This window comes from Podarcis gaigeae, assembly GCF_964106915.1.
Source record: "Podarcis gaigeae genome assembly, chromosome: 2".
NCBI classification, from domain to species: domain Eukaryota; kingdom Metazoa; phylum Chordata; class Lepidosauria; order Squamata; family Lacertidae; genus Podarcis; species Podarcis gaigeae.
This window is the reverse complement of record NC_139679.1, coordinates 77914855-77932021: the sequence shown is the minus strand read 5'-3', so window position 1 is coordinate 77932021 and position 17167 is coordinate 77914855. Positions and strand designations below refer to the sequence as shown.

Below are 17167 nucleotides of genomic sequence, written 5' to 3'. Positions count from 1 at the left end.
TGTGGATGAACTCTGTATGTGACTATTGCAAAGATCTATGGGATCAGGATTTCAGTGTGTTTTAATCTTCCAAAGACAGGCATTTAAATGTCTGATTACTTAAGTATTAGCAAGAACTCACTTTCAAGAACACATTAAAGCATGACTAAGGATATTTGAAAGATCACATTTTTGTCTCTCTTCAATTTACACCACACACCAAAATACAAATTAGTGTAATATTAATTGATTAATGCAGTGCAATAGGAATGATTGAGTAAGTGGCCATACTTATGATGCACTGAATTAATAATTATAATAAAATGGTTGGCACAGACCGTATGAAAATGCCTCCTGTTTTAAATTGATAAGATATAGGCCATTATCTAGACACATAAAATTTGGGAACTGCTGCTAGCTATAGAATTTAAAAGGAACTTATGGGAGATATAAAAATGCATCATACTGTCCTCTATGCAAGTAAATATTAAACCTCAAGTGCCTCTGCAATAAGGACTATGGAGAAATAATTACCATTCTTGTGTGTCATCCATGGGAGTTCACTGTCAATGTAATACCCAGTAAGTAACTCTCCTACTTATCCCACATTTTGAAAACCTGAATTCTTGAGGATCCTCTGTCATTTCAGTCAATAAGACTATATTCTTACTTTAATAGCTAAGGGCATGCAATTCAAGTAATACACTTACTCTAATGAAATATGATTTAAATCATTGTGAGTTGGTTTGAGAGTTGCAGGTAATGTGGTCATTTAGCTCACTTTGTGGAAAGTAACAGTACATCACCAGAACACAATACACATTTCCATGTAAAATAACATTTAGATAATCTCTGCATCTTATATGAATGACTCAAATGCACATACAAAATATTTTGAAAATGAGCTTGATTGTGTAATGCAAATAATTTCTGTTCGGGAAGGGGGTGCAATCAGAATACCAGAAAATGATTCCTGCCATGAAGGATACTGCAGACAGATCAACTACTAATTTTATGTTCCCTTGAATAATTCACTATCAATGCAATTCTAGTATCAAGTATTAAAATGTGCTTCTTTTATAACATGGTCCTGCGCATGTATATTGAAAAGTGCCACTGAGTTCAATGAAACCTTCTTGCTGCAATCCCATGATCTGGGAGTAAGCCTCACTGAATTAAATGTGATTTATAAGAAAGTTAATATGTGCTGTTAAGCTGCAAAAAATCCTATACCTACTTTTCTAGGAACAAGCCAAGGAAAGGCAAGTGACTTACTTCTGAGTAGACATGTATAGGACGGCACTATTTGTTTCTAACTGAATATCCATATAGCCCTACAGTGTCAGTCTTGTCATAATATAGAACAGAATGGCATTCTCAGAAAGAGGGAGCTTCTTAGCAGGATTCAGTCAAAAGGTCCCACTAGTGTAAACACATGCAAGGACATCCACTAGCACAAAGGGGCTTTCCCCACTCCTATCCCCATATGCCTCCTTATTGGTTTGGGGTGGGGTCCGAAGAATCTCCAGAAGAGCACACAGGGTGAGATAAAGTGGGCCACTCCATTTGGCAACCTGAAATGCTCGTGAATCGGTCTCCCTGGGGAGGTTGCGAACTCTCCTTCCTTGGAGGTTTTTAAGCAGAGGTTGGATGGCCATCTGTCATGGATGCTTTAGCTGAGATTCCTGCATTGCAGGGGGTTGGACTAGATGACTCTCAGAGTCCCTTCCAACTCTACAATTCTAAGTTTATGGAACAATTGCCACACTGCTGTGTTCCATTCCTCCCAAATACTTTCAGGATTATAGTGAACCAACCATTTTCATTTGTCTGACTGGTTTCTTTTCGCTAGCAATGAAACTTGATTATTTAAGCTTAATAGATAAGCTAAAGATTGTTTAGAATGCTTTGAGAACATCATACAAAACTCACAGTGTTGATTTGTCCTTAGAAATGAGTTGATAAACTGGAACTGGAGTCACATCACCAGCTTCTTCTAGGGTTAATCAATCTTGATGTCGCAACTGGGGAGAGAGGAAAAAACACAACAGAAAGATTCAAGATGACAAGCTATAAAGGACACAAGTGAAGTAGGAGAATAGCAGCAGACTACAATACTGCGATATCAGATTCTAACAATATATGTATGGTTATAGATATAAGCTCATGAAGGGTTCTCCTAATGTCTCAGTTATACCTTACATGCAAAAAAATGTTCAGGCTTGCCCATTGAACATTGTATAATCTCACTGAGCTTTTATAGCAGGTATGCTTCCTAAGACATTTAAGCCTTCCCTCTTATTAAAAAAAAAAAGAATTTCACATGTAAAAATCAGTTTTTGCTTAATCTCACCAGATGGTAATGCCATCATCTAGAATGTGCATTTGATTTCACTCCCACATTGTTTTGCATTAATATTTACACATGACATAAACAGCATAAAAAAAGCCTAAACATTTTGGATGTTATAGGAGATGTGGGTCTTCCATCAGATAACAGTGCTGAGTCTCCTCTTCCTCTTTGCTGGTAGTGATGCAGAACATCTGACTTGATGCCACCATTTCACTGGCTCCAGTTTCAGGTCCATTTCAATCTCATATCTGAAGCATCAAAGCTGCTTGCAAAGTTAGTATAGGGCATTTCACACTCCTCCTGTCCCAAGCAATAGGATATTCAGCCTGCTGGTTCTCTTTCAGAAATCTGATAGAATTATAGAATGATCTTACAGGTGAAGAATTATAGGCCCAGTTTGCACACAATGCTTCAATAATGTGTGGCATGCAAGTAGCCACTGCTAAAATGTTTATTAGTTGCTTCACCCCTGCTCCCTTCTTTCCCCAGCAGCAGAAGAAACAAACCAGAGGCTGGCATGCCATTGCAGCAAATCAGTAATCATGCTTTGTTTTTTCCCCACTAGCAGCTGGTGAGGCAGAACAGGTGGGGGACTCATAGCTTTCCAAGGCAGTGTGGTGCAACAGTGCCCTACCCCATGCCGCCTCACTGGCCGTCACTGTTTCTCTCCTAACCAAACCATGATGGCAAGCCAAGAACAAAGGGCAGCATGTAACAGGAAGCGAGCCACTTTTGAGCAGCCTGCCCCCAACACATTGCTCATTCACTTTAAAGCATTATTTAATACAAACTGTGACTTAAAACGATGTGTAATATTGTTTTATTTCCTGATTTGTGTGCCATTTTTAAAGGCGTAATTGCCCCTTCAAAGCAGTGTATAAAATTTCAGGAGAAATCATCAGCATCCAGTTAATGCCCCCTTAAATTTCAACAGCACCAGTTAAAACTTGAGTAGTGATTAAGAAAACAAACAGCAATTAAGAAATAATAATAATCCAAATCAAAATAAATATGTTTGACTGATTGGGCAACTACTGCTGGGGAACAGAAGCAAATGCACAAAACAGTACTGGGTTATACTCTCTGGGCCAGTGCCATGTTCTATGCAGCAGCACCCAGCATATAGCTGGCAATAAATTTTAAGTACAAACAGTAGTAGTTCCAATGGTGCATCCTCACTTAATCTAACAGGTCTGAGCACAGCAAAATCCAAAATTCAATCAGGCCCCTCCATCCCTTGCAGATGAGTGTAACTTCCAGATGCTTTGGGGTGAATATTTTTTGGCTGCTGCTAATTGCCCATTAATCAGTGTCTATTTTCTCCATCAATTAGCAGATTCCACCATGCTCAAGAGACAATGGAATTTATATCATATTGCATGATACAACAGCAAAGGTAACAACAAAAGAGGTAGAACACCACTTTCCTCCCACCCAAAGCTCTTCCGTGTGATGCTGTATACTCAGACACATTCTAATCAAAGTGTCCAACAGTCTCTCTGATGAGTCTACTTTCTATCAGAAATGGAAGTGGGGAAAGGGGCGACGACAATGACTTATCCTATCTTCAGTCTGCTCTTAGAAAGTACAGCAGGCAGGACACTTCTGTGCTTGGGTTGCCATTGTTTGCAGAAAGGTTTTCATTCATATTCATTTAGTTAGCATTTTTATTTTCTATGTTTACTTAGTCTAGCCTGATTGATCTAATCTTCATTCTCAGTGAGTCTAAGAATTTCATTTCACGTTTGAAATAAGAAGCCCTGGAGCATGGCAATGACATCATCATATACCAAGGTACTGTGTTATTCATGTTGCGAACGAAGCCCAAGATAGAAACAAAGCCCCTGTTGTGTGTTCATCCAGACTGCAATTTTCCATAGATCAGTTGTTGCCTCTTTTGAGCATATGGTGGAGGGAGTAAACATTCACTGGAAAGTATAGATTTAAAATGGCCTCAAATAAACATGGTCCCATCAACAAGGAGAAAGGATTCATTTTATTACTAGTTTTTAGTGTTTTAGTATTGTTATGAGTTTGTGGGTACAAGACACTTCTAAATTCCTGGACCCAGTAAGTGTTAGAATTTAATCAAGCTTCCTGAACCCCTGGATCCAGCAATTGTTAAAATATAAGCCAGGTCAGCTTCCTCATGAGGTAATTGCCTGGAAGACGAGTCAACAAAGAAAAGGTAATGAGCCATTAAGAACGCCAAGGAGAGGAGACTCTGTGCCAGACAGAAAATGGGTGGGGCTCCTCCTCCAACTTGGAGATAGAAGACAAAGTCAGAGTTTGATTTAGAGTTTTGGGGTTGGGCATGATGTGAGGCTGCAGGCTGTTAAAGGCAAAAGCTGGACAGAGGGGTCAGAGAATGGTGGTTGATTTCTGGTTGAATCCAAGACCAGTGGAGGCCAGTGGAGAAGCAAGACCCTCTTGGGGTGTTGATGCTGTGAACACCTGCATTGTAGCCTCAGGTTGTATATATGTGTAAATAACCCATATATCATAAAGGCACCACGGTCTCTGCTGTGCCTCATTCCCAAAAGAAAATACAGTCCCTAGGTAAACGCATGGAACTCCTGGAAAGTCACGCTGCTTGAAGATCAGGGTCACGCAACAGTGTTTTATTTTGTTTTGTTTTGTTTTAGGAAATTTTATTTAACAGAATTATTTACTTCTCCCAAAATACAACATGCTAAAGGCAGAACAGAGAAAACTAAATCACACTCTTCATAATCAGATTGCTCAGTATGTTCCACGGACTATTCCTGTCATTTGCATATTGCATTATAAAATGCATCAAGTTTAAAAAGGAATTTAAATCAAACTTTCATTGCCAAAGCACACCACAAGGTGGCAAGATTGTAAAAATAAAGATTAAATGAAGATTAGAAGCACGTTCAAGTAATGGCATTCAGAGTGACATTTGAATTTTAAATTATTACAACATCCTTTGCCTTTGCATTAGTTTAAAATGCATGCAGCCATCACTGCCCCCCATGCTTACAGTAGATGTTCTTTTTTCCAAACTCATCTAACCCCACATTATAATCTAAGAATGATAACACTGACCTACTTTACAGGGCTGTAAGAATTACCAAGATAATTGTGTATAGTGTTTAAAGCACTATGTGCTGGATGCAGCTGAGCAGGGGCTCTAGAGGGAGCCAGTGCAATGAGTCGTGCTAATGCAATGGGGCTTTCCCCCCTCTCCTCCCCCTGTGCACTCCAAGCCCCCCCCAAATTGGCTCTGCGGGCTCTGGAGAACCCCCAAAATAATGTGTGGGAAGAAGAGAGAGGAGATCACCAACGGCTTCAAGTTACAAGAAAGGAGATTCCGACTAAACATCAGAAAGGACTTTCTGACAGTAAGAGCTGTTTGACAGTAGGACAGACTCCCTGGGGAGATCGTGGGCTCTCCTTCCTTGGAGGGTTTTAAGCAGAGGTTGGCTGGTCATGGATGCTTTAGCTGAGGTTCCTGCATTGCAGGGGGTTGGACTAGATGACCCTTGGGGGTCACTCCCAACGCTACAATTCTATGATCATCCCACTGTGCAAACTGAAAGGCTTGACATGGTGGAACAACTGAAAGAGTGTGGCACTCCTTATCTATGTTTCAAAGACCTGCAACATTTACTGGTATGTATGATTGTATTTTCAACTTGCAACCTTACAACTTCTGGATAAGGGTATTTGAACTAATGGAATGCTGTACATAAATATGCTGCTGCAGTGGGTATACCAAATTAAAGTGCAGAGTGGTATTGTGATTCTGTTGTGCTAGTGATTATTCCACTGTAACCACTACAGCAGAAATAATATAGTGCAACTGACTTTTGGGGTTGGTGTGTTGTGCAACAAGCACTGGCGGAGGAAGAGGAGGGCGGGGGGAGCGCACCCCCCCAGCAGCACAATCCCGGTGGGGTGCCATCGTGGCTGCCCCCCCCATGCAGGGCACCACGCCCCCACAGGCAGCGTGCCACACCCCCAGGACACACGCCAGCCCTGCCGCTGACTGATCTCTGCCCCCTGGTGCCGGAGCATGAAGCTCCGCCACTGGCGACAAGCACACAAAGTGCAATGAGATTGAGTGGGGGGGGGAGGGTATACAATAAAGGTATTATTATTAGAAAGTGGTGGCGTCCCTTGCATAAAGGACAAAAATGGGTGAAGTGGAAACTTTCTAAACAATCCTCCCGCAGGGTTTAATAGTGCCCCCACATTGTGGGGGAAAGTATGCACTGTGCAGAAAGTATGTTCCTGGTGGCCATGAATCCTCAATGCATGTAAATTATTTCTGTACAGTGCACACTTAGCCTGCATCCGCAACATGGGGGCACTAGTATACCCTGTTTGGCGAATATTTTTTTCCTTCAAAGGAGCAGAACTGAGCTGCAATTCAAAATATTCAATGTATAGAATTTTGTATTTGGGAAAATGCTGTTCCTTCCCCCAGAGAGCTCTGCCCTTGCTATTGCAAATTGCTCAGAGGGATATGATTATGTAAGTATTCAAAGAATTTGTGATGTATTGCCTCAACCCCATGTCAGAAATATTGTGTAGATTTATTGCTTTAGGGCAAGGATAGGAAGCCAATGGTGCCATTGGACTGTAGCTGCCAATCAACTCCTGTCAGAATGACCAATGGTCTGGGAGGATGGGAGTTTTAATCCTGCAACATCTAGAGGGTGTCACAAGTTCCCCAACCCTCTTTAAATGGTTGACCACTACCCATGTACTACCATTTCAGCATAGGAATGCTGAGACTACTACAGCTGTCCATGTACCAAGCGGTAACCTAAGCAGAGTTATACATGCAACTACTTTGTATTCTAGTAATCTTTATGCTCCTGCTACTGTTCAGGCATCTGGGGAAGCAGGAGAGTGGTTAAAATTCTTCTCATTGCTTTGCAGAATGATACAGTTGACCGACTCACTAAATGATTATATCATTAGGAACTCTCTCCCAGGAGACTCTTGCCAGGTGCCTGCTTTAATGCCTTTTTGGCATCAAGTAAAACCCTTGTTTATTTTCCTGGCTTTTTACCATCCAATGAGTTTTTATCACAGAGTTTTATGGCCTCTATTTTCTTGCCATTTTTATGGATTTCCCTGAAATATTCTCATTCTATTTTGACTTTTTTTAAACTCCCCTTTGTATTGAAAAGCCTGTTAAATTATAATACTGTACTAAGTCAATGGTCAGAAACAGCCATCTGTTGTATTCAACTTCTCTTTCCTTTTTCTTAAAGGTTTCCCCCTCCCTATACATCAAGGCCCTGCCATTTGATTAAAAGTTTGTGTTGTTAATTTTATTTATATACTTCAGGTTAATTGTTGTCCCTACAGGGCAAATAAAACCAGTACAAAAATGTCTTATATGAATGCAAGGTAAATTCACCTTTGGTATAAATAGCACATCAAGCTACACCTTGCTTGTGTATTTACTAATATTAATATCCTGGGCATCTTTACCAATCTGGAACTTGATAGTTACTTTAACCTTACCTCCAAAGCAAGATCTTTAAATGTCTTTGCTCTTGACCTCATATACCAATGATACAGCATATCTTTGGACTACTAACGTATTTCAGAGTCAGTCCATTATTTGATACAGTTTTTCATGAGTGAAAACAGTTGTCCCTAGAGTCATGCTTCTCAATGTAACTTTCTCAAATATAGGTCACTGAGCAGTTCAAGGGAATCAACAGGGATATTTCCCTTGCCAATATCCAGAGAAGACTTCAATAACCTGGCATCTTCCAGATGTTTTGGACTGCAACTCTCCTCAGCCCCAGCCAACACAGCCAATCATCAGGGATGATAGGAGTTATCGTCTAATAGTATCTGGAGGCCACTGGATTGGGGAAGACTATTCTAGACAAATATTGTCTACCAGAGTCACTAAAACAGTCTTAGTTCCATTATCAGGCTGAATGGTTGAAAAAGACATAACAAATGGAAAATGAAATGAATGTGGCTGCCAGAAATGAAATGAATTGTATAAAAAGTATAGCTGGGAAGAGTTAGGAAAATTAGCACTTGAGGTGGAAGAGGGAGCTAACCATGGTTAAGCAATTGCAACTGCACAAGGCCAAATATGTGTGAAATGATAGAATCCATATTAATTTCAATATTTCTTACACTGCAGAGGAAAAAATGTACACGGATTTAAAAGGATTATTGTAACAAGTAAAATTGAAATAGTCTAATGAGGAAAATGTGCACATAAGCATATTCTGAGAGAAAAAACAGTATTGAGAACTGCCCTGCCCTTGTTCCTTATTTTAGAATCATCAGTCTTCTTTCCAGTTTCCATGATAATGCACCCCTTTCTTTTCTAGGCTAGGTCTCATATTTTAATTCTGGTAAAGCAAATAAAGGTACAAGTCACTGCAATTCTTCATTATTTCAGAAAAGCTTTCATATGACCTCAACACGCTATCAATAATGCTGCTTCAAAAACATATGAGAAAGTATTTTATAGTTTAATAGAAAATGAAAGAGCAGGCAAAATTAATTAACAACGCAGCATGGTTTTCTCTTCCTATTGTCTTGATAAATATCAGTTAAATGGTGATTTATATGGTAGAAAATAAAAAATAAAGTGCTGGTACTCATGTTGATAAAATTGCCTCAGGTGCCAGAACAAAATGGTTGCCAAGGGCAGCCAAAAAAAGAAGTGATGGTACTCTGTACCAGTAAGCACAATCTCTCTCACACACACAACATTACAGATAATAAAATTATTCATATACTACTGGGTTAAATTTCAATTTACTGGTTGTAAATGACCAAATGTGAAACATATTTACTTCATAACCATTTTGCTGAACTAGGACAAGTATTTACTACCAAAGATTAACAAATAAATCAAAGGCTCTAGCAGCAGTTTAGCGCTTGATAACAAGCTCTTTTCCCTTAACAACTGAATAGGCCCATTATTACCGTGCCAACTCAAATCTGGTCTTCTAATGCAAACTTATCTGCAAGGGAGGGGGAAAACGAATTACAGAGAGTATTAATAGCAGTCACTAAAAGAACATTGTAGGATTCCATGAATAAGAACACTGGCTTTTCCCTCTGTGACTTCAGAAATATCATGCAAACTTGAAGGAATAAAAATAGAAAATGTACTTTTCTCTCCCAAATTAACTGAAGTCATCCAACTGAATGCTTAGTTCCTGAAGGCTTTAAAAATAACATATTTGTCCTTCTGTAGTTTACCCTGAACTGACATCAGACTGAAAAATGAGTTTTGTGCCCAAACAAACAAAAAAACCACCCAAGTACTAATGTATAGGAAAGCTTTCTAAAACACTTAGCCTAGCAAGGAGAAGCCATGATGACATAGGCTATTTGCTCTTGTTTTCATGGCCCTTTAGAATAAAAAGCAAACATATAATGACAAAATCCTTAAGAGCCCAAATCACCCAATTTGGTAATTTATGATGAGAGCAATACATCTGGCACCAGCTTGGCTGCAGGAGTTGCCGGAAGGAGGCATACAAGGCTGCTTTAGGGATACAGCCATCATAAGGACTCCACTCTGTATTTGTGTAGGGTTTATGTCCTGATCCCCTGGCCTACCTGGCAGACAGTGTGCCAAGTCCAGAAGCCAATCCACATAACCCAAGTCCAAAGACCAGGAAAGACCAGGTCCAACCCAGGCAAGGTCCCCCAACATGGGCAGTTGAGCAGCCACAGTACACCAGCTCTGCTACCTTCTTATACTGTGCCTGCTGATTGCAGCATCTGGGCTTGATGAGGCATGTGACCCTCACCTGCTCTCAGCTTGCCCCAGCTGAGGAATCACATGCCTCCTTCCCCACCTTGCCAGCTAGTAAACCAGGCTGCAGGCTCTGGCCTGCCTCTGCTTCCTGGAGTGCCCCACCCGCTGTTCCCTATGTCTTAGGACCTGCCATGTTCATGGGGACGGGGGCCTCTCTTGCTCTGGCGAAGGGTCCCACTGCTCAGCTTCCACACACTAGTCCCTGCCCTCTCATCATCCTCTGTCACCCCATGACTGTTGTCTACAACAACCTCTCCTTCCCCATCCCCAGCTTGCTCCCGTGTGACCCACTCCCAGCTGCACCCCTCACCAGGATCCTCTTCCTCCTTTTCCTCCTCCCCGAAATCCTGCTAGTTCATGACAGTTTGCTCCTTAGCCTTTTCTTCTGCCGAAGATATCCCACAAGGCAGCAGAAGTTTAGGATCAGAGTTTTTCTTCTCCTAGATGGGTTACCTTCCCAGGTTGATGAGCCCCACCTGCCCCTCACTTCCCTCTACAGCACTTCCCTCTACGTGTAGAAATTAATTTAGCAGTGATTAATTTAGCCTATGACACACAAAAGATTGTAAGTGAGTCTGCCATGCTGAGATTTGTTAGGCATTCTCAGAAAGGTCCTGACACTTGAGGGTAGGTGGATCTATAATCAAGACGTGCCTGTTTTCACCAACTGTGAAAAGATATTTTCTGTTAGTGTTGATTAGCAGATGGACTGTGAAATAGTTTGTCACTCCTAAAACTTTTATTTTAAAAGCAGGCATGGGTTTGAATTTCAGAGTGGCTCTAGAGCCTTTGAATTTGGTTGATGAACAACTTAAATATACACATGTTCTTTACTGATATGCTATTCACTTCTGATAGAGAACACAAGCAGCTGCCAGTCTTACAGTCTGAAAGGGGACATAGGATTCAACAGTGGGTGGGCTGATTCAGGATTAATACAAAATGGCATCTCTGTGCAATCCTAGCTATGTCATAAATGTAGCAGTTACAGATAGGTAGCCGTGTTGGTCTGCCATAGTCAAAACAAAAAAAATTCCTTCCAGTAGCACCTTAAAGACCAACTAAGTCAGTTCTTGGTATGAGCTTTCGTGTGCATGCACACTTCTTCAGATAAATGTAGCAGTACAGGTTCCTTCTCAGAGGCGGTGTTTCGGAGATGTAAGGAATCAGTGTTCTTTAATTCGAAATTCTGACAGTAAGGAGCAAGTGCTTAACTTTCTGCACTGCCATGACCCACCTACATAATTCCTTTTGGGGAGAGCAGGAGGTTGTCCTTCTCTAACCTTGAAATAAATAAGAGGTGGCTGGGTGGTGTGAATCTCCCTTGAACACTTCACACCAGCCTTTCTTTCTGGTGGTTATTCTAATGGTTATTCTTACAGTCTTCTGCATTTGGCCCTACAATCTGAGGTTGTCTAGAATGCTATCTGCAAAGTACCGAAGAGCCCTGGCTGTTTATCTTTTTTGCTGAAGCAGAACACAGGCTTTAAAAAAAAAATTAAATGAAGCTTAAATCTCTGCTGTTGTGCTTAAAAACAACAAAAACGAAAACAATCAAGAGATGTTTGGTGCTGTTAATCCAATGTTTTGAACACTCATACTTCTTGAAATATCCACGGCCATAGAGAAACATAAATACATACAGAAAAACATAGAAACAGAGCAGATCAGACTTGGGTGGGGGAATCCTTAACTTCATGCTTTGCTTCAGGAGAGGAGAGGGAAGATAATGAGAATTAGGGAACCTTCTTGAAGGAAATGGGCTATGACATGGGGACTTAGGGAGAAGGAGGCAGCTTGAAAACACGGGGTGCTGCTGTTCCCAGAATGAGAGTGAAGTGGTGATGGGAAGAAGATGGGATAGATGGTATGAAAAATATGGATGCAAGGATATGGTGGTTTATTTCATGCAAATCCCTTCTCTAGTTCTTAGGTCTGAAATATTCATACTAGCAAGGTATTCAGCAAGGTGTTTCTTACAGCAGCTTATCAGATTTCCACTGCCTGTCAACCATAAAATTAGAGGTAAAACTACAGATTCAGACTTGGCTACTAGCTTTGGCAGGAAGTATGATATCCCCTTTAATTTGCATCATAATTTCATGTTCAAAAACTAAGATACTAAGCACAGCTGCTGCATTGTTTGATGCATTAGCAGCTGAAGAGTGTGGTTCCTGCATCAGGCAGGTAAAATTGCAGGAAAGAGATCTTACTGTGGAAGCTTGAATTACCATTCTGAGACTTTGCTGTTAATGGGCCTGAAACTGTACACTGCCTTCTTTCCTAAATCGTCTTGTGTCATACCAAGCTAGTTCTCTACTGTAGTTTAAAACTGTATGTGTAGTCCACTGAAAATCATAGGCTAAAAGAAGGAGTTGTCTCCTGGGATAGAAGTGCCTACTTTATGTAGCAGTTATGACTACCGCATTATTGCTCTGAGCATTGTTAGCAAGTACATCTCAACAACCAATATATCTTCCACTTCTTAAGGGTCTTGTAGCAGGAGTTTTAATGGGAGATGGGTGACATTCATAAAGAAAGAGCTGGTCGCAGCGGACCCATATGTAAGTCAATGAAACTGCAACTCTGCTTTCCCTGAAGTAGGAAGTATGTGCAATTTGTTATTTAAGGGGGGTGGGGAGCAAAGATTTCTGATCTGGATTCTGCTTCTCTGACTCCAGATACAGAAGTTGAGACTGCTGAACAGAGTACTGGGCTGGGGTATTGTTTATGGGGTTTGTTGTGGGGGTGGGTGTTGTTTAGGATGTTAATTTTTTGCATCTCTATTTTGGATCTTATGATTTATGTGAAAATTGTTCAATTTGGTTGTGTACATTTTGTTGTTTTTTTCATTATGACTTTGTTATGTTTGAGTATGGTTTTAACTTTTGAAAGGCAGCATACGAATAAAGCGACTGATTTTGAAAATGATTGATTAAAGTGATACTCATTTTATTAGATTTTGTAGTTCAGTTCCCATGGATCAGCTTACCTCTTCATTGTCATTTTAATTATCTTCCCTAGAGAGTGTGCATCATCTGTTTTATTTCATAATAGGCCTACATAATATGCACCTTCCTCCCTGTTGTTCCATGTGCCACTTTATTTAGCAAACATTCTAATTTATAATAGAAAATACTATTCACAATCTTTATCATGAATGTGTGTGTGTGTGTGTGTGTGTGTGTGTGTGTTAGTAGTCCTTCGAGTGACATTTCTGTGTCACAGGTTACTAAATATACTTTAAATACATGACCAATGCTAAACATGTCCACCTTTTCATAAAAGCCACTTTTCTCTGTAATGCTTGGTTTTCTTAATTTATTTAAAACATAAAAGTTTTTCAAAAATATTAAGCAAAATAAGTGGTTTCTCTCTCACTCACTCACTCTCTCTCTCTCTCTCTCTCACACACACACACAGTGGGGAAAACCATTATATTTTAACTTTGTTAAACATTAAATACCTTATCATTATTCTTAACAAAGCAGAAGGCAGAACATAGTCCTATACTTTATCATCCCAGTATAGATAATATCAAAATTTTATGAAAGAGTTCCCTGTGAGTTTGTATGTGATTTTCTGTTGCTCTGCAAGTCTTGAGACAGTATATCTTCTATTGCTCTTTACAGATGTTAATCATTCAGAGGAAGAAAATATTTAGACAGGGGAACTGAATGCCCTAGGGCAGTGGTGACCAAACTTGGCCCTCCAGCTGTTTTGGGACTACCATCATCCCTAGCTAACAGGACCAGTGGTCACGGATGATGGGAATTGTAGTCCTAAAACAGATAGAAGGCCGAGTTTGGCCACCACTGCCCTAGGGCTAGGATGTCCATCCATGGAGCCAGCTTATGGTCAAAGGCCAGCTTACAGCTATAGCACCCATTTGGTCCTCTACAGATCACTTCCATGGAGGCAGCTTCTGGAGGAACATCTATCCACAGTAAGCTGGTTCAATTTAATACATTCCCCGTCTGAGTCCAAGTGAGCTGTCACTGGCAGCACTAGTACCCCATGGAGCCTGGACATTATGGCAGCCCATGTTGGAAGTGTATATTTTGGGCAAAACTAAAGATCAACAACTTTTGTGTTTGGATTTTCACTTTTTGAAATATGGCAACCCTATACTAGCTGTTGTGGTTTGGGGAGCGAGAGATGAGGTTTTAACATATACAGATGTACAAACTCTCTCTCTCTCTCTCTCTGTGTGTGTGTGTGTGTGTGTGTGTGTTGAGGTCACACTTAAGATAATTAAATTTAGTATTTTTATGAGTTAAGCCTAAGGCAACATGAAGCAGTTCATCATCATACTGCATTCTCCATCAGTACTTACAACATCAATATCACAGTATTATTTGGTGGAAATGCCTCGGGTTTAATGCATATTCCAGCTGTCAGAAGCAATTTCTCTGCTCAGTGAACTAGCACTCTTGCTTTTTTATTATTATTATTTACCACTCTATAGTGATATCACCATAGATCAGGCAAGTCTAGGCTAGTCAGAGTTAGAGAAAGGATTCTTGTATACAGATGCTAAGATGGGCCCCACAGAAAAGTAGATATGTTCACTACAGTTATCCCAATATCTATACAGAACAGTACAGAAATTCTACAGCTATCATCTATGTGGTATGTTTTCATGCAGCTCAGGTGTTGAGGCATCAGCTGAGTGGGGAGTTTGCTTATATCAGCAGCTGCCTCTAGGTCGGGGGTCGGCAACCTGCGGCTCCAGAGCCGCATGTGGCTCTTTAAAGCCTTTGCTGCGGCTCCGGGGAGGAGGCGATGGGAGGAGGCGAGGAGCGGAGGCGAGGGGAGGAGGCGAGGGGAGGAAGCGAGGGGCGGAGGCGAGGGGAGGAGGCGAGGGGAGGAGGCGAGGGGAGGAGGCGAGGAGTGGAGGCGAGGGGAGGAGGCGAGGGGAGGAGGCGAGGAGTGGAGGCGAGGGGAGGAGGCGAGGGGAGGAGGCGAGGAGTGGAGGCGAGGGGAGGAGGCGAGGGGAGGAGGCGAGGAGTGGAGGCGAGGGGAGGAGGCGAGGAGTGGAGGCGAGGGGAGGAGGCGAGGGGAGGAGGTGAGGGGAGGAGGCGAGGAGTGGAGGCGAGGGGAGGAGGCGAGGGGTGGAGGCGAGGGGAGGAGGCGAGGAGTGGAGGCGAGGGGAGGAGGCGAGGCGAGGGGAGGAGGCGAGGGGAGGAGGCGAGGCGAGGGGAGGAGGCGAGGGGAGGAGGCGGAGGAGTTAGTTGCCTGAAGCCCCTTTTTAAACTTAAGCAGGGGGAAGTTTGGTGAATTGTTCTTTCCTTGGGGAAAGCAGGCTGCATTGAAAGGGGCCGTATACACTGGTCACTGTTTTGAAGGGGAGTGAAGAACACACACTCAAAAAAAGGTAACTTGTTAATTTTATTTCTATGAGGAGGAGTAATTCTGAGGGGTCAAACAAATGAATAATAAAAAGGTATTTTTATAATGACGAATGCCTCATTATTAATTATTATTTACATCAGCCACTGATTATGATTTATGGTACACTGGGGCCCTGATTAATTTTCTATGGCATTTTGGGGCATTGATTATTGGGCATAGCAAGTTGCGGTCGCGTGGAATTTGTGCTTTGTGACTGTTTGAGGTGGGTTTTTTTTCTTGGGAGGCTGGGCGGTGCGAAGAGAGGGAGGCTTGTGGTAGTGTCGGGGCTTGTCTCTAGCAAAGTAAGTCCTCGCCATTTGGTCACATGCGCAGCATTCTAGTTGTGGGGGTTAGGTGGCTTCGGCGCTCCAACGCTTGCTTTGCCGGCTGCTTTCAAAAGCGTCGGAAACAGCTGTGCTGTTGCTGGGTAACCGGATCATCCCAGCAGCCATCTTATCTGCCCATGTGGTCTTCTGAGGCGGCCGCCATCTTACTATAGGAAATTCCACGTGGGAGTTAGTTGCCTGAAGGCCCTTTTTAAACTAAGCAGGGGGAAGTTTGGTGAATAGCTAACACTTTCCTTGGGGAACGTTATGCAACAGCTTATTGCTGGTCTTTCCCGCCTTTGTAAGCAGGCTGCATTGAAAGGGGCCATATACACTGGTCACTGTTTTGAAGTGGTATTTAATTTACTGGTTGTAAATTAAATATTTTAATTAGCTATTTGTCCTTTTTTCTTGAGATTGACAGCTGACTGCACGATCCTGTATATACAGCGTTAAGGCAAGAAACAATAAATACAGTGTTATATTTGTTTTAAATGTTGCAATGTTTTTGCGGCTCCCAGTTGTTGTTGTTTTTTTGGAAACGGGTCCAAGTGGCTCTTTTTGTCTTAAAGGTTGCAGACCCCTGCTCTAGGTGGTGAAGAAGGCAAGGAACGCAAAGGAGGACTTCCCCAGCTCAAGGTCACATTTCAACAAAAGATCCTGGTTTCAAACAGGGAATTACTACTTTAACAAGCCAACTTCATCATCAGTGGTTTGATGGTGGCTTGCCGTGAAACTTACCATAGTTTGTTTTAATCTAGCATCTCTGCTTCAAACATTAACACTAAATCAGGACACTTCACTCAGGCTTTTTCAGGTTTATTCATGCAGTACTAAACCATACTATTTTACTACATGTGAATGAGTCCAGAATCACAGTGTTGTGAACCCCCCTGAGATCTACGATATAGGGTGGAATACAAATTAAAAAATACCTGAAGTGCAAGTAGATAAATAGGCGGGAAGGTAAATGGCATTTCTGTGCGCTGTTCTGGTTCACCAGAAGCGGCTTAGTCATGCTGGCCAGTAAAGCGAGATGAGCGCCGCAACCCCAGAGTCGGTCACGACTGGACCTAATGGTCAGGGGTCCCTTTACCTTTACCTTTTAAACCAGTAATCATTTTGTGGTTGTCTCTGAGGTCAGGGATTCTATGGCAACAGCTTCCCAGCATGCACTACAACCAGTATAGCCAGATATACAGTAGCTACATTCTAATTAAGTTTACATATTTGCACATTTACATTCACACAAAATCATGGAGGGCTAATACTTTTGAATAACAGTTTTTAGAAACCAAATCCTGTACTCAAATCCTGGTTGTGGGT

The 17167-nt window shown here is 41.7% G+C and overlaps 1 protein-coding gene across 14 annotated transcripts in view; it reads right to left on the bottom strand.

Moving 5' to 3' along the window:
- Positions 1-17167, bottom strand: part of ATP2B2 (ATPase plasma membrane Ca2+ transporting 2) — a 372922-nt gene that overhangs the window by 235398 nt on the left and 120357 nt on the right. For all 14 annotated transcript variants that reach the window (XR_014561209.1, XM_083726734.1, XM_083726721.1 and 11 more), the window contains exon 3: positions 1912-2003. The gene's annotated coding sequence lies outside the window, so the exon portion shown is untranslated. The remainder of the gene's footprint in view (positions 1-1911; positions 2004-17167) is intronic.